Genomic DNA, 18,764 nt, shown 5'->3' on the forward strand with positions numbered 1-18,764 from the left:
TGGGGACAGAAATTTCACCTTACCAGAAATGGTTCCGCCACAGTAAATTATTCTAAAATTAAGTTGCTTGTTAAGCCTTTTCTCAATGCCTCGCTGCTGTTTAGATGTTGGAACTGGAGCTGGAGCAATCCGCCGTTACACAACTTTGGGTGAGCCAATAAATAGAGCATTTTACTGTAGCTGTCCGAGTCCTTGTTTCTGCCATCGAAACAGCACCATCTTCAGGCACGTTTTAAAACCTATCCATCACCTAGCGGGGACCTTGTTCCTCACAGTGGGAATGCCCTTTTTCTCTTGCTGAAGTCGCAGCTCTTCTCCTCCTGTTTTTTCCCTAGGCACTGTCTTTAAGTCTTGACACCTGTCAAAATTAGGCTGTTAACTTAAAATGCGACAACAAGCCTCCTTCCGTTGCGCCCTCTGCGTCTAGATATGATAAAAGCTTTCCTCAAAAGAACTCCCAATTTTTCCTTAAACTGTTTCACCATTTTACCTGGTTCATACTGTTTGTTTAAAATATTTCTTGCGGTTTTTTTTTTTTTTTTTTTTTTTTTTTTTTAATCTCCCTGACAGAAAGACGTAGTTTATTTTAATTACAAGGTTTAACTAGTGTATTTCAAGTCTCTGTTTTTTAACCTTGAGACACAAAGAGATTTCTAGATCAATAATATTTCATGGTCTGCTTGACTTGAATATATGTTTTAAACACAAGCAAAATCCAGCAGAGTCAAAGGAATGCATGAATTTGTAGGCTCTAGCAATTGCCTTTTTTTCATACGTAAACTAGGTATAAACCTGGGCTTGGTGAGCACTAAAGTCACAAGAAAATACTCAGTACACTTTACAATGTCGTCATAACCACCTACTGTTATTTCCCCTAACGAAATATCATTTGCATTGTTTGCTTGTTGCCCAAATATTTTTTAGTAAACCATAGACAAATCAAGAACAAAGACCCGCACTCACATTGGATCTGTATTCAGTTATTACATAGTTTTCTGGAGCTATTGGGAGGTGGACACAGGCAGAGCCCCGTCCCTTACATTGTCTACCCATGTCTTTGTGCCAGGCAGGTTGAAAAGCGACGTTAAGTACTTTACGGAGACGTTTAGCCTCTAAGAAACACAATAACTGTTTCTGCCCTTTGTTTGCCAGGTAATAAATGGAGAAAAGATGCAGTTCTTCTTTCCTGTCTTCCCATTGCAAAGACAAGGATGATGTTTAACTTTAGGGAGGGTCTCCACATCCAGCGTTGCCTCCACCAAGTTTCCCCCAATCCATGGGATCACCTCAACTGTGGGGACGGTACCTTGCAGCACTGATGGGAAAGCCCATGTTCTCCTGCTTTTGCACCATTGGACAGACCAACAACGTGGCGACACTTGAGGTTTTCGTTAGTCTTATCTGGGAAAGAGAAATGTCTCACTAATAAAACTGCCGCAGTGGACAAATTTCAGTACATACAGTTTTACAGCAAGAAGCTAATTTCGTCGAAGAGTTCTCATCAGAATTATGGTTAACCTCTGCACGGCGTCTGTGAGAAATATTGCAGGAGGCAGCATGTTAGAGATTTCAGGGCGCATTTTAACACGTGCCCTCCTCGAACACGGCACAGAGTGAAACGATCACCACATAAAAATAGTAAAACGCCGTCGGGGCAGCGGGGTCCCGGCGTCCGAGAGGGACGGGAGGTCCTGGACGGGGCCCCCGGGATTGTGTTGGGGGAGAGAGGGGGCAGGACTCCAGACGTGTAGCTCTTCAGGTGCTGCATTTCTCTTGAGGACAAGGGTTTATTCCTCACCTTGCCTTGCCTCTTCCTGCCCACAGAGCCGCCCCCGGGGGACGCGAGCCGGGACGGGGCGCACGGAGCCCGGGCGAGAGGCGCTGCGTTTCCCCGAGGCGGGGGGGGGGGGTGGGGGGGGTGGGGGGGGGGTGGGGTGGTGCAGGGGAAGAGATGGAGAAGCGTTTCTGTCCCGAGGAGCCCCAGGCCGTGGGGAGGGCAGAGGCCGGGCGAGCCGCCCCCGAAAAGGCGGTGCAGAGCCGGGCCGGGCGGTACCGCCGTGTGTCGCCCCCTTGGTCCCGGGAGGCGAGGTTGGGGGGAAAGGGGTGCGCACAGGGGTGAAGCCTGGCGTCAAAGCGGGGCGGCAAGACGGTTCCCCGCCCTGGATAGGAACTGGGCTGTTCATAATGAAGGGGCTTTTTGATGTCTTGCAGCCAACGACAAAAACTTTCCGACTCCCCCGCCCCAAACTTTCCTGTGCCCTACTTCTGGGCGAGAGATCGCCTTTGTGGGTTAATTTAAGGAGACGGAAGAGGCTGCGGTACCGGCCGGGAGGGGAGGGGAAGGGTGGGAAAGCACCGAGGCACGCTGGAAGGGCCGGCCGGGGGGAGAGGGTCAGCGCAGAGTCCCCCACGACTGGAGGCTGATGCTCAGCCCCAAACCTCCCCGGTCACTTCTAGGGAAGGGGAATGCTGCGCGTGACTGTCCCGGCCCCGTCGATCAGGCCCGACCCGTAGGGGAGCCGCAGGTCCCGCAGCAACGGCCGCATCGTCCCCAGGCCCGCGGCCACACTCGGGCCCAAAGCAGGGGGTCCCCACGGCAGCGTCTGCGGGTGTCGCGTCCTTCCCCGCCCCGAGCGGAGCTGCCGTCGGGCGGGAGAGCAGGAGAGATCCCGAAATCGTCCCCGACAGTCCGGACCCATAACGGGCCCCGAAGCGCCTGCAGCCGCCCCTCGCTCGTCCAGCGGCACCGCGGACCCGGCGCGCTGCGCCCGGCGCCCATTTCCCCTCCGGCATAATCAGGGGCAGAGGAAAGGATTCTATTCTATTCTATTCTATTCTATTCTATTCTATTCTATTCTATTCTATTCTATTCTATTCTATTCTATTCTATTCTATTCTATTTCTATTTCTATTTCTATTCTGCTCTGTTCATTTTAGTTTTTGAGGGAAACCCGTTTTTCAAGTTCATTTTAGTTTTTGAGGGAAACCCGTTTTTCAAGTTCATTTCGTTTTGTCGTACCCTTTCGGCCCTGGAGCCCCGCGTTTCACAGACTCCCTTAGGAAGAAGTAATGAGGTGATTGCACCCCTCCCGACACCTTTGGGATCTCCACCACCGTCCCAGCGCGGAGCCGGGGCAAGCAGCGCCAGGGCAGCCGGGACCGGCGCAGCCCTGCGCAGCCAGGGTCTTCAGCGGAGAGGCAGGGAGGGCTGCGAGACAGCGGAGTAAATGTCTGACCCCCCAAAAGGAGCTTCTTTGCCCAGCCGGGAGGTGAATGAGTCCAGCGCCCGGCGCCACTCGGCCGGCCGGGCCGCCCTCCGCCGGCCTCCCGCCCGAGGGACACCTTCCCGGAGGGGCCCCGCGTCCCAGCCGGGGTGCGGTACCCGAACTGCGGCTGCTGGGTGAAGAGTAACCGAGTCCCGAGCAGCCGGGGAGGTTGTTTATTCGATCGCTTCCTCTCGCCCCCGAATAAAATGATGATAATCCCGTGGTTTTTGAAGGCGAACGCAGAGCAGAGCAAGATGCAGGGCGAGGGGATCCTCACAGAGCCCGCCCGAAGGAGGATACTCCAAATAATTTTACTTCAGCAATTTGTCTCTTCCCTCCTTTGGCTTTATCCCAAAGCAGGGAGATTTTTTTGGTCTTTTTATTAACTTTTTTTTTAATCTTGTTTTGTTTGTTTTTATTTTATTTTTAGAGGTGTTGCTGGCTTTATTGGCTGTTTGGAAAATGGAAAAAGAAACTAAAAACATTTCCAGAGTATTTGGTTTCGTTCAAATAAAGATCTTATACTATTGTTTTGGCTAGCACTCACTGGGACTGGAGCAAACAGGGTCTGGTCTTAAATTCACACACAAAAAATAGGTGACTATCCAGGATGAAAGATACATACACAGTCACACAGGTGTCATGTAGGAAGGCCCTAAGTCCTGGTGTTCCCTTTTCTTTTCCAGGTTTGACTTTGGGAAGGTAAAGGTCTTTTAAAATAAGTTTTGATGCTTTTGTAGTGTGTGCATCCTCAGTCATTGCCTTGCTCTGGAGCCTTGCTCAGGTCCATCACGTGGGAAACTTCTCCTTTTTTTTTTTTTTTTTTTTTTTTTTTTTTTTTTTTGGTGAAAATCGATAGCAGAACAAGTATTTTTCTCTGGGAAAAATCCCACAGAGATATGCCCTGCTACCTGTGAGCCATGATAACAGCATCTGAGCGTAGACAGAGAACTCCCCATGAAACGCCAATGACAGCTGACTTTCTGCACAGACACATTTGCAGCAGATTTTCTCCTCTCGCTGCTGCACCTGCACCTTCATCCTGTTTTCCTCACCGCTGGTGCTCTGAAGAGCACTTCTCCAGCCAAACATGTTTGTTACTACCCTATGTTTTGGGTTTATGCTGATTTACTGCACTCTCACTGCCCTTCACTCCTCAGTTTCTTGTTTTCTTCTTACCCAGGAAAGCTGGTGGCTGTTTCTGAACTCTGCTCTGTCCCATATTATTGTCACATCAACGATGTTTTTAAAAAGAGAGGTTTAAATAAAATGTATAAAATATAACCAGAATACAACATATACCAGATCCTTCTATTCTTAAAGGTGAGCTCTGTCTTTTGCCCTGCTTGGATAACCTTCTGGAGTCTGTAAGATATTATTCTAAGTCAGTATTTAGGTTATCAGGGGTCTCAGAAGTCATATCAGTATACTCCCACAGCATTTCCTGCCCCATAGAAAACCTAACTGTAACTTCTGCAGCAACAGAGATGCTAACCTGACTCTTTGTGACAAATCTAGAATATCACTATTGCAAAAGATTAACTTTGTCTGGGCTTGTACAACTCTGTGGGATACAAACCAAAAGTCACTTGTTGGATAGGCTGTAACCTCTGGCTATCTCCTGGCAACATGATACATTGTTAATGGACTTTGGTACTAGGCAAATCTGTTCATACTCATAATATCTCTGGGGTTTTGAATTTTGGAGCTTTTCCCATTCTGTAAGACATTTAAACCCCTATTTCATTACTTTCTGAAATCAATTTTGGTTGCTTGGAAACTCATTAGTGTGAGTTAAGCGTGAAATCCTACCTACAAAGTTCATCATAGTGAGGAAATGCTGGAATTAACTTTGCAAATCTGCTCTTTATGATTGTATTTTTGGAAAGTCAGACCTACAAGAAATTAGTGTTAAGAACACATGAAAAAATCAGAGAAGACTGAACTCATTGCCCAGACTTCGGTACTCCAAAACAAAAACCACATGTTTTCAGGGTCTAGGTTTGATCATCAAGCTGAGTTAATTCAGATCGGATCCTATATGTAATTATGGCCAACATACAGAACCGATTCCATGTCCCACTAATAGAACGGCATGTTTGTGGTATCTACATCTTTTTGATGAGGAAGAGAAAATTAAGCTTAATGCAAAAGCGTTTGTATCACTCATCTGGATGAAAACGTCTATATGATGTGTGTGGCAATGATTTTGTCTGACTTCCATTGTTCAGAGGATTTCTGACCAAGAAATAATTTATCTTTCTTTTAAGAGACTTTTCTCTTTCTTTCAAGGGATTTAAGATGCAGATGCTTTAAGCAGGGATGGCAACACTCTTGCTCTTAAACAGTCCAAGTGCATCCCTCCTACTTGGGCCATATCACATCAGTCTTTACTTGCCTGGGGGCTGTTGAATAATCCAAATTCCCAGTATAGAGAAAACAAGGTGTCTTGAGCTGTGGTGTGATCACACTCACTGAGTCACTCTGGGGAATAGCTGCCCCAGATTTTCAGATTTTTGTAAGAATTCCACATTTTCATAGGAATCCCTTTTCACAGGAACCACATCCTTTTGCACTGCAACTCATTTCCAGAGCGCTGGTTCCCTCCCTGCTCATCTTTCCAAGGTACGTGCCTCTCAGCTCCCAGCCTAATGGCATTTTGGCATGCTGCTTGCAGAGTTGGGAAACTCGGCTGCCCTCATACTGATCAACAGGAAGAGTCTATAGGATAACGGAAATCTGGAAAACATGAGGGGTGAAGGATGTGGCTTTGTTTAAACAGGAAAAAAAAAGAGTAGGGGGACAACAGTTTCCTATATGTAAACTATTGCCTCAAAGTTGCTGGTGATCGCTTGTGATCAACTGAAGAAGAATGAGAAATCACTTAAATGTGCAGCAAAGAAAACCAGGATAAATCCTGGAAACACAGTCTGTCTCTTAAAGAGGTATCCAAGAAAAAGGTTTGGCAGAAATCCCAGGACTTGTGCTACAGAAATGCAGGTTAGAAGAAATACCCGTAAGAGATTTTCTAAAGTGATTTACTTAACTTCGATGCAGGGGGCGGGATGATGGGAGAGTGGCCTGTACAATTTCTTGAATTCTCTTTCAATGCTTCATTGCCACAAAGCTATCATCCCCGCAGGCAAGGCAACTGTTCAGCTGGCTGACAGCTGATGCAGGATGGAGATTAAATTCAGCTGAAGACTGACTATGGTGGTAGAAATATGTTGATTCATCTGGAATTCAGGCTCTTAATTCACACCCAAATCTCTGGCAGAGCCTTAGCTGGCTGTTGCTACCCTGCCCATTTTGCTATATTTTGAAGAAATATTGCAAGATTGGCCTCTTACCAAGCCCATTCCAGCTTTGTGAAACAAGACAGCTGTTTCAGTATAAGCTATATGATGGTCAGAGATCAGAGGGGTGCAGAAGGTGATTAGGTTATTAAGTTCACATCTACGTCGATAAATGGAAGTATTAACATTTTCTTTCTCCCTTTCATTGTTTTATTCGAATACTCTTAATCCATATCTTGGATACTGAAGTTATTGCCTGAGAAATGGCCTCAGTAGTGCAGACATGATACAAAATTGGCCTGCTTATAGGAAGAAGACCTCCATTTTTACTTCAGTCATCAAGATTGCTTGGAGAAGAACTCAAAGGAGGAAGAACTGTGCTGTCTTTCTAAATTTTAGTCATGGAGGACACTTAGTGCACATACAAATGAAAAAGATGGGATAGATAACATAGGAGCAAAAGATGTTTTAGGTAAAGTTTGAATGGAGTTAAGGAAGTTCCTCATGAACAAATCCCCTGAAACTGTTCTCCAGCTATTAACCTGCCTGCTGGTTCCTGGTGATTTTCAGAAAAGTAGGAAGATCTAGAAAATCCTGATTCAGAGGGGAAAGAAAAGCTCCTGCTGCCTTGCACCACAATCAGGGGACTCTCACTGACACCCATCTTAGACCCTCATGCGCTTAAGGACCCAGCTACCCTTGGCTGCTGCTGAAGGGAGCAGAGCCAGTATCATTTATTAAGCTCCTCTGTGAATTAACGCAGCAGGAGAAACCAACCCTGCCCTAGGGCATCTCCAAGAAGGTGCAGTTCAGATGCACAATGCACTTGGTATCTAGTAGATGCTCGCACCTCAAAATGGGGCAGCAGAAGCTGAACTAAAAGCCGCCTGCCTGCGGGGACTAACCCATGAGGGTTCCTCTCCCAGCAGAGCACCAGACCTGCAGCCATGACAGAGGGAAGGTGGAGGCTGCTATGACAAGTCTCCTGTGAGCCCCTGCTGAAGACCGAGGTGCTTTTCATTTTCGTCTGGGAACTTTCCCCTCATTAACCTCCTGACAGGATGGGTGCAGACAGCATTAGGGACGCTGGGCTACACACCAGCCCCAGAGGAATGTCCTCCTCCTCCTGCTCCTCCTCCTCCTCCTCTGCAGTGGCACTTCAGCGCAGGAGGAAGCACACCAGCACTTCCAGCCAAACACCTTCCCTTGCAGGATTTCTTTTTTTTTTGCAGCCGAAGGCAGTGGCAGGAAGGCAGGGAGCCTCTACCCTGCCCTCACCCTGGCTCCCTGCAGCCGGACAAGTGAGTCTGGCCGATGCCTTTTCCCAGGGCTAAAGGGGATTGGTGATTAAAGGGGCCTTCTGACCAGCTTTCCCCTAAAAGGAGCTTACAAAGTCCGTTTGTTTAACCTTTTCACAGCAGCTTGACCCTGTCATGAAGAACAAATCACTCCAAAACAATGTCGAAGTGTGGGACTGGCAGAGTGGCTCCCAGCGTCTCCCTCCTCTGCAGTTGCACACCCAGGGATGGGTCCAGCCCTGGCAAGGAACAAGAACCCTTTTCTGCATCCCGCTGGTCCCACAGCTTCATGCCACAGCTGTGAGTTTTGACCCCTGAGAAAGGAGGACCGGGTGTGGGTGGCTGTGCTGGTGGCACAAACGTGACATATTGCCGGGGCAGCCTGCCATTCATCTCCCTGCTAAAAGCAAGGGCTCTTACCTCCAGTATTTCCCAAATATTAGATGGGGTTGTTCATTATTTTTCCTGATGCTAAATCCTTCAGTCAACTGTTGGGTTTATATGGCCTATTTTACACCTTTTGTGGACTGCTTAGCAGTATAACCAGAGGACAAATAGACTCACTAGTGATGTTTAGAAGTAAATGTTTAAATTCTGTTACATTCTTTGTTTTATGCATAGGGAAGGAACTATCCATTAGAAATAACCATTAAACGCTTATCCAGATACTCAGATTTTAAATGATTGTTCTCTTTTCCCTTAATCCAAACAATCAAAGCAAAAATGCATAAATTGTACGAAAGTTATAATATTCCAGTGTTTTCATGAAGAGATTTTCTACATGAACAGGAAAATGAATCTTAATTGCTTACCACAAAAATATCCTCAGGCAATGGTAGTACAATTAAGATTTTTTCTTTAAATAGTATGCAAGATAACGCAGTGCATATGGTGCCATTAACAACTTCAAACCAGTATTTGGATACTCATCTAACTTAAAACAGCATGTGCTAATACAAAACTTAGCAGTAATAATAAATGTAAACTTGGGTAAGAAAGTAAACAATGCTAGCTCTGTTGAGTGTGTAAGCCGTTAGTCAAAATCAAGAGAACCAGATTTTGGTAACAAGTATAAGTACCACATATTTTCTTTTATAACAGCTATTTTTTAATCTTGTTTGGTTTTGCTTTTTTAAAAAATAATTATTGTAAAGAATAGTCATATTTCTACTGTATTTTACTGTGTTCAGTGATTGTCCTTATGAAGAACTTTTCCTTTGTTTGTGAATACTGAAAAAAAACCCAGCAGCAGAACAAACTGTCTAACATGAGGAAATGTATGAGCTCACATTGCCCTTACGACTGCATGTGTATGTTTAAACACTATACTGATATCTTTGGTTTTTTACCTAATGACATTTGCTGCAGAACAGCAATGGAAGCAATCTGGTAAGCTGAATGTGGCACATTCAAATGTCCTATGGAAAACCTGCTGTGTTAGTAGCCAAGCGCTTAAATACCCTTTCTGTAAAGCAGGCTAGGTTATTTAATCACTCTTTTAATGCAGACACTTCTAAAGTTTGTGGAATAGTACTGAAACTAAGATAATTCATATGTTAAAGATAACATGGCACAGGCCATTCCTACCAGCTCTTGCAAAGGAAAACGGTAGTTCTCCATCACAATTAATTCTAGGTAAAGCTATCAGCTGGAAGAAAAAATAACAGTAGCAACACTGACATTAGGGTAGTAAAATAAATAATCCACATCAAAACACTCAAGGAGAAAGCAACAGGATGAGAGAATTTTACAGGTTTCCTTATTTTAGGGGAAGTACCTTATTTTCACTGCCGCTCTGTTTGCAGCAGCCCCTGTGAGCCCTGGAAATCGCTGTGGAAATTTGAGTTCCCTCTGCCTCTCAGAGCCTGGCCCTCGGCTGCAGCTGCTGGGGTTTCCTCTGGCGCTTACACAGTGAAGAAAGCCAAGACGCCAGGGAGTGAGGGGGCTGTATGGCTTAGTAAGAGGCGAATCCTTGACCCTCATGAGAAATGGGTCCTGGTGGGCAAGGGGCCGTGCCTCCCTTGGCGAGGAGCCTCAGGCATGAATCCTGCCGTGGAGCACAGTGCCCAAGCTAGCCCTGGCTCAGGGTGCAAGAATGAGAAGTTAACACATCACGATGCAAACAGGAAGTACTTACTTGGCAAGGAGAAAACCTGCATCTAGTCATCCCCAGGGTTAAAAAGGAATAGGTTTTGTGCAGTGCAGGAGAGGGCCATCAGGCTTGCCTGCACGTACGTCCTTCTTGCTGGAACTGTTCCACTTTGTATAAATAATTAAATCATCTTCGGATCAAGGACTTGACCCTGCATCTCTCTCATCCCAGGTGAGCACCTGAACAACTGGGCAATAGAATCAATCTCTTGCTTTTCTCTCCCTGGCCTAATGAATATTTAATTGCCTATACAAAGTGAAGCAGCTCTAACAGGAGGGAGTGAAAGCCAGGCACCTTGCAAAAGCTCTGTAGCTCAATGGCCCATCTATTTTTCCACTAGCATTTGAGTCCCCATGGACAAAAGCCCTCAGTATGTGAGAGAGGGGGTTGTGTTGACTGGATGCTCCCCTCTAGCAGAGTCCTGAGATGGTGGGAGGCAGCTCCTGTCTTCTCACCTTTCCCGTCTCTAGCAGGTAACCACCTGCACATTTTCTTTTACAGCTGATGATACCGATGACCACCCCTTGATATATGTGCCTAATGATTAGAAAGTCACCTAGGACGGAGAAGACCCAGGCAGAACCTGCATCTCCCAGGAGACTGTGCATCTGCCAGGGCACACACTGTTGCTTCTGCTCAAGTCAGTGAGAAAGTCGAACAGATGAAGTTGGATGGGTGGGAAAGTCCATGTGCTCAGTGATGGGAGCTTATGTCTTGGAAAGGTCTTGTCTTCCGCATGGCTATTGCTTCCACACTCAGTTACTTTATCCGATGACTGATGCAAAACGCAATCCAACACATCATAGCAGTAAAAGGCATAAGGAAGAGCTGCAGGGAATAAGAATGCAAAGAATAAGGTCATTCTGCCGAAGGCACATTTTGGGGTTTTTATAATTCCACAGGAAACTAGGCCATCCAGTAAGGTTTTTATAGCTAATGCAGAATTTTAAAGGAAACATAACTGAGAGGTTTTTAAAAAATTTGCTGAGCCAGAAAATATACTACTCAGGTATTTCTGTAGCCCATCAAGGTCAAAGTGGAATGAGAAGTGCCCTCTAGGAAGAATCACTCCCAGTCTCACATGGTCCTGAACTGTCTCAGCCAGCATTCTCTTCGCATTTTTTTCTTATAATATGCACAAAGAATTAAAGAACAACTGTTATTTGCAACTGCACCATAAATCCAATAATTTAACATGGACAATTGGTTATAGATCTTCCATTCTTCCAGTATGCTGCCGCATTTTTCCCAACAGATTTTCTTTTGGGAAATTTCGATATCTATCATCATCCCAAATAAGACAAGTCAAAATATTTTGTATTTCAAAAAAGGAAAAAATATTTTAAATGAGTCGTGTCTAGAAATGGCAGTTTCCTGTCACTTCACAATGTCATTGTAGAGTTGTACATTTTGTTTTCAAAGTTTTTTTATTTTAAATTTTCATATTAAAAATTATTTTAAAAAACCCAGCATTTTTTAGGCATCCTTTGTTTCTGACACAATATAGTGGTGATCAGGAAGGATATTCATGCTAAGCCTGGGCTTTATACTTAGGTGTCCAGGTTGTGAGTGAGTCTCCCCATAGGTAAACAATGAAGAGATTTAAGACCGTCCCAGTTTGCCAAACCAGGACACAGTGGTTCAGCGCAGGGGCTCCATGTCATCCTCTGGAGGTGTCCGATTCTGCCACCTACAAGATGTGTCCCCTTAACTTAATGCCCCAGGTAGGCTGTGGGCACATGGCTTTCTCATCTCCTAATTTCCCAACCCTGGCCATGGGCTGTGGACATGGTGCTAAAACACATCCAACTCCACACTCCTCCATTCCCACCTTGGATACTAGAAACCCATCTCTGTTGTTTAAACTGTCTTGCCCAGCTGTAAAATTAACTCCTACCTGCTGCAGAATGAAGATTAAGTCTAGGGAGTCAAGGATGGAAAAGAGCTACTGCAACAGGAACATCACCTCTTCAGTCAGCTGCGCTGGCAGGTGGAGGTGAAAGCGCAGGCACAGGTAGTCCTTTTGACTTCAGGAAAAGGCAATTTGTTAAGCAAAGTCTTGCATTGCTTGCAATTGATTGATTTATTGCTTGATTTTACCATTTCAGGCCAAACTTGCTGAGCCATGTTTTTTACCCTTTTTTTTCTGCAGCGAGACTCAGTCCTGTCTACCAGAGCTTGTCAGCAGAGAGGATAGCAGGAAAGCGATGAGTCAAGAAGAATCAAATCAAGAGGGTCATTTCACAGATACACCAAAATGGCTGGGAGCATTTTCTGATCCTTTCCCTCTTCTAGCTGCAGAGTGAGCTACCTTTGCCAAGTGTGTTTAAACTAACCTTGGAGAAGGGCTGTGAAAGGGCCTAGAAATGCAAACAGTATTGCGACTACCACTGGGGACGGGAGACATACGGCTAAAGTATCACTTCAGCCACAGCCTCTTGTCATGGCCCTGCAGCACCACGCGATGTACGTACCAGCCGTCACGAGACCTGCCTAGCCGGTGAAGGACTCAGACTTTCCCTGTCATCCCTGATTCACATTGCACAGGATTCCTCAGCCATGGTCAGGTCATGGATTGGGCAGGCTGTAGCTGGAAAAACCATATTTGTTTTATGCCTTTACCTGTATGCGGTTTGCATACTAAATTAACAAGGTTTTTTGAACTCAACTAGTTTCAGTCACTCTCCAATCTTGTCTTCTCTGTTTCTGAACTCATAGTTGATGTCTTCAAGCTAAGGATTCCCTGCAAAGGATTGCCCGTTCTCCCATCACACTGGTCTATTGATTTGGAGGAGTTCCCAGAGCAAACCTTCCTAATGCTAATGTTGAGTCAAGGACAAGGGCTAGATTTAACCACGTTATTTAATTTGAAGTGCACTGCTTTGCCTTCAAAAGGCACTTTAAGCTGTTGCTCAAGTTGCCAGTGATGCCATCTCAGTCCGGTCAGGTCTGTGGGCAATGCAACTGTATTCTCCCAGTGCTCCGAAGTACACTTCAGAAGTAGTCTTTATGATGGGTTGTCACAAACATCACTTCCAAAATCTTAACTATGACAAGAAGATCAAAGGGAGGACTCCTAAAAAATCAGCAGGCAAATCATGCCTGAACTCAGAGAGAGCTGAGCTTCACAGGTGAAGCCAGAGGTGCACCCTAGCGCTTGGTGGCACGAGGCTGGCACATCTGGAGCATGAACGGTAACTTTCACATATTTTTCCAGACATGTCACGGCAAAGCAGCACGACAGGGAAGCCTGGGACTCACAGAGGTGTTGAGCACCAAGTAGACCAGCAGAGCTGAACATCAGACTGAGTGTCAGCCATGGCCAGGAGACAGCAATAACATATATTTTCTCCTAATTCACTTGTATTTCTCTCCCCTCTAGGCCTGTGCCCTGCCCTGCTTTGGGTTTTTTCTTTGTCTTCACTTTCTCCTCCTGTCCTATACCCAGCTTTCCACAAGGATAGTCAGAGCCTAAACCTCTCTCCTTATGCTTCCTCTTCCCACAGATGATACAAAACCATGCAACCAGACAGCAGTTTTTGTGTTTTCGTGTGTTTTCCGTATATCTACACGTTGATTTTGAGACATATGGTGCACCCTTTTCTCTTCCCTCCTGCCAGGGCAATGCAGACTGAAAGCAGAGCTCCTGAGGAGCCCTCAGTCCTGCTGTGCTCCATAAAATCCCACATAGCAAACCCTTCCATAACTCACTGGATTGGGGCCATACACCTGGTGTTATGAAATGTATGAAGGAAATATGTGCTTCTCAGTAATGTGAGGAAAAGCCACTCAGCAGTTCCAAGATGTGTATATATAAGTATGACTTTGAGCAATGTAGACATATGTATTTGTTTAGAAAATTCACCCTTATTTCAGCAGTTGCTGCCAGGAGAGTACAGGACTGGAGAAGAGGTGCACATGTAAATGTGGCTAAAAAGGAGTTCTAATTTGCAAGGCTCCTCCTGGCACACAGGAATGGGATATTGGTGTGTAAACAGGTGGTGGCACTGCTGAGGGGAAACATAAATAATGCAATTTGGTCTTGCCCTGTGCCATCTTTCAGCTAGAGAAGAGAAAGACTAAAATTCTCCCCACTTAGCATGTCAATACCATGTACCTGGTAAGATCATTTGTATAGTTTCGCTCTTACACAGCTCTTTCGTTCAGGAAAATCTAACGAAATTTTTGAATCTTTTTTTTGTTGGTGTCAGGGACAAAAATTCGGCTGAGTCAGCACAGGGGGTGTAGGGCATTGTGGCTTTGCCTGAAAGACGATTCACATAGTGAGCACATTCGGGTTGGTTAAGCCCCAGCTCCAACGCGCCCTCCGTGTGCAAAAAATAACACTTCAAGTGAGCGGAGTTCTAGAAAATGAAAGAACTAATTGCTGGGGTTAGAAGAATTCAGCCAGTCTCAAGCCATTAGGATCACAGCCGAGCGGGGAATGTCATGGAGCCAATTGGAGCAAAGCTGCCAGGGCTTTACCACGCTTAAGACCTAACCTTAGGTTGCTCTGCGATCACACGACCACAGCTCCAACATTGGCAGGCAAATATTCCCCCCGCGCCCCGGCAGCGCTTCCCTCCGCGGACACAGCGATGAGCGCAAGGAATGCCGATTCCACAATACTCCTGATCGCCAGCAGGATAGGGACAGACAAGCCTGGCGGTTTAATTTGCCTTTTTTTTTTTTTCTCTAGAGGAATAAAAACAACAAAAAGACAACCTAGTCTGTCGTGAGATTTCTGACTGATTGTAGAGTAATTTGGACAGAATGGAATAGAGCCTGCTCAGTGGTTCATGAACAGCACTTATCCGTACTCCATTATTTTCCTTTTAGTTTGCTTTACAAATTAGTAAAGGGCACCAGTGTCAAATTCTTGATGCAAGCCTCTGTGTGAAATGATAAGCTAAATCCTAAATTGAGGTCAAAGCTGTTCATGTGGTTCCTGCTGCTAATAAAAACGCTTTTCTTTGTTCCTGCCTGCTAAGAATGCCTGCCCCATTTATAAACAAGATCTTATCCCAAAAGAGACACCTCTATGCAGATGTTAGGGAAAAGTACCCAGCTTAAGCTACAATCTCGCCTTAAAAATGTATTATGTTTTGTAAGGGAAAAAAGCAACATCATTGCATTTACACTAGCTAAAATTCTGGTTTTGTCTGCATGTTGCATCTCAGGGTATTTTTCTGAGTGGTTCACAATATGAACAAATAATTGGCAGCATCATAGAATTATGTTCCAGTGACTTGTCATTTGTGAAATCTCCCTTTAATTTCAGTTCAGAGACGAGCTGAGAAGTTTTCCCCTACAATTTCCTTTTTTGAGACTCCTTTCTGAGTCCAAAATTTAAAATAACCCCACAACCCTGTAGTGATTTAGAACGAGCTCTTGCTACCTGGCTGATGTGACACAAAAGCTGACATCATCCCACCCTGCTGAGGGATGATGCAGCACCTGGAAGAGTGATGTCCTATCTGGGCACGAGGTTACATGGGCTCAAAACTGCGTGGATGTGACTCAGGAGAGATTTGGTGTCCCTCCCTGAGGAAAAAACAGCATCTGTCAGAAGGATGGAGTCAATTGTTTGGGCCAGTTACAATTTTATGCTGAAAATCATTATCTTAAAGCCATTTGATTTTAATGTTACCCTACACCTTTCCAAGCCTTGGTGCCTGAATCTGGCTTTTTAAGTGACTCACCAACTTTGCTGTAGCTATGTGCAGCCGTGTAGTACTTTGTGTCAGAAGGCAGCTGATCCTCATCATCATCAAACTCGGACACTAGCAGCCACTGAGACTCTGCCCTCCCTGGTTCAGTCCCCTCTGCTGTCACTGTGAATGGTTTCAAGCCTGGCTACTGCTATCAAATGTATTCTCAAATACTGCAGAAGATGAATCTTCAGACTCACATTTTCTTTCCTTTCCTGAGAGAAAGGAAATAAATTTACCTGTAAATACAAGAAATGCTGTTAATATCTGTTGAGGTTAGACAGCTCAAAGTGGTCACAGGAGCCTGATATTTCAGAGGCTGCAGTATCCGTTATTTTTCTTCCTTTTTTCTTTATCTCTCTGCTAAACCCTTGGTAACTACAGTGAGATGAATTAAAAGTGTCAGTTTGAAATGGCTGGAAATGGGTATAAATTGGAACTGTCTTTGCCGAGAAGTAGCATGAGAAGGGATCGAGGCTAGCGACAAGGAAGATTTTAGAAAGGCATCGCAATATATAGCACACCGGCTTCTATCTTTTGCATGTGTGTGTTTAAAAATACTTCCAGTAAAGCAGAACCACAAGCAGAGATGTGAAATCAAACCAGGGAAAATTGTTTCCTAAATCTAATTGTCTAATTAGATTTACAGTAATAATAATCAAACAATTAAAAATTTATATACATTTATAATGAATTATACAAATATGATCACATGAAGCAGTGCTGTCCTGCATTGCTCAGTGAAGATAATCCTCAACAGGCTTACTTTGAAATAGCCTAAATACTTGCCCAAATACACACACAGGGAGAGGCAGAATAAGAATAAAGAATGAAGTATCTGGTCAAGGGGGGCAGGGGGAAAGGAAAAAAAAATAAAAAAAGAGACAGAAACATCACAGAAACAGGGACTGCAGTCCTTTGCCCTTCTTCTTGGAAGGACAAAATGTCTTCCAAAGACAATGTACTCCAAAGAAGATTACTGATCTTACTCAAACCAGACTTGTGAAACTTTTGCCTGGTAAAATGATCTTGCAGCACAAACCAACCAAAGGCGAGGCATTTCTGCATGATCTATCCAAAGACAGATAATGCTTGTCCCCAGCTCTGACATGTCAGGAGCTCACAGGTCTAGAGGTGACAGGCATCTCAAAAACGTCTGTTTTACCCAACTGAAGTCCCAGATTAATTCACGGGAGGGAATTTTTCACAGCCTTTGCAAGCGTTGCTGTCAAAACCAGCCTTGGAGTGGTATTGTTGAGTAAACAGCCCATTTTCTCTCCTGTTGTACACTGTCCCTGTGCAGACCCTGCCATCTGAGCAAGCACAGGGAGGTGGGGAGAGGAGCGGTGGAAGGAAAAGCCCAGTAGAGCCCACACAGCCAGTCCTCCCCAAACAGCTTGGGTTTCTTCACAAGTAAACCTCCTCTCGCCTCCAGAGGCTGAAGATGCCCTGCAGCAGTACTGCCTACTGTGCTGAAATCCCTGCAGGGACACAGGGCTCAAGGAGGAGGAGAGTCATCCGTGCTTTTAGCCACATCTCCCCGGAACAGCCTTTCTGATATCCTGCCCTCCCTGTTCACCTCCACTCAGCTGAGGCTTGGGCAAGATGTAATTTGTTTCAAAGAAAGGGTTTAGTGATTTTTAATACTAGTTAAGTGGGTGGGTTGAGATGTTAGTGTTGAAATGTCTTGAGGAGGGGAAGAATTCTGTATTTCCTGTTATTTGTCTTGCTTCACAGAATCCCATTTTTTTAGTGAACAGATGGAATATTCTTGGTTTGTTGAACATTTTGTCATCACTATTCAGCACCAGCAACCTGCCAAATGCTCTTGAAAAATACAGTTGTTGCAGTCCTCAGTTTTACAAGAGCAACTTTCCTCCTTGGTTCCCATGAATCAAAAGAACACTTTTTCATTGATTTTTTTTCTTCCTTACAATCCAAAGACTGTTCTCTACATATCTTAACCACGATATATTGGTCTAAGTGGCAAAAACTCACTGAAAGTAAGATAGATGTCGTTCTGCCAGAGCAGACAAACTCTTGGATGAAACCAGTAGGGACTGGAATTTCTATTCAGGGAAATCTAAAAATCTAACCCCTGTTTACCAGCAGTGACTGACAGCCAAGGACAACCATGATTTTTTTTTTTTTTTTCCCCGTTGAAGGTGGTGGTTTCTATTAGCTTTTAAAGGCAGAAATACAAGGAGGTTTAAGTCAGGAGCTCTGCTCAGTCTATCACACCTCTGCAAACTTCGCTCTTTTGCTTTCTGTCCTGCTAAACCAATTAGCTCGTGCTTGGCTCAGGCACAGTTTCTATGGGGCAGACATGCCTCTTGTAGGAAGGCAGGCTATCTTCAATCAAGAGCATAAAAGATGGACCTCACACAGCTGCCTTTGGTAGGACATTCCCCTGCTGAATCACCGTGACGGTTAAAACCTGTTTTCTTTGCAATTTGGGTTTGTCTGGCTTCATTTTCAGTTGCCAGACATTTTTTTGTTTGTTATTCTTTTCATGCTCTTTTTCCCTTCCCCTGTTTTCTACCACCTCCTACTTCTCAGAAATCTTTAAACTGTAAAAACCAACTCTGGATGCACGATTCTTTTATTGATTTCAGCACCCTACATACAGATACAAAACGCACCCCAATTTTTATTCACCACTTCTTGGTCAAAACGGAGAACACCTCTTTCATGCATCTGGGTAGGATTTATATTAGAGTATTACCACGCATGCTCTTTAGGAAATCTGACTATAGTTCACTACTAGCCTCTAGTTCATCTCGTAGACTGAAATGACAGCAACAGAAAAGACTACTTTATATTTTTCACTGCATTATAACCCTTACAGTTGTCATCCGTGTGTTACCTCTATGTCTGGACTGAACCTGCCTGAATTTGAGACCGTGAAACCAGCAAAGAGTCACAGAGTGGCTGTGAGTTTGTTTTGCATGTCATCTCTGATATCCTTGAAAAAGAAAAGAGCATGAGCATGGCTATAAAACAAAGCAAAATTAAATAATATTTTCATGAATTATGTGCAT

This window comes from Leptosomus discolor, chromosome 4, assembly GCF_034619465.1.
Source record: "Leptosomus discolor isolate bLepDis1 chromosome 4, bLepDis1.hap2, whole genome shotgun sequence".
NCBI classification, from domain to species: domain Eukaryota; kingdom Metazoa; phylum Chordata; class Aves; order Leptosomiformes; family Leptosomidae; genus Leptosomus; species Leptosomus discolor.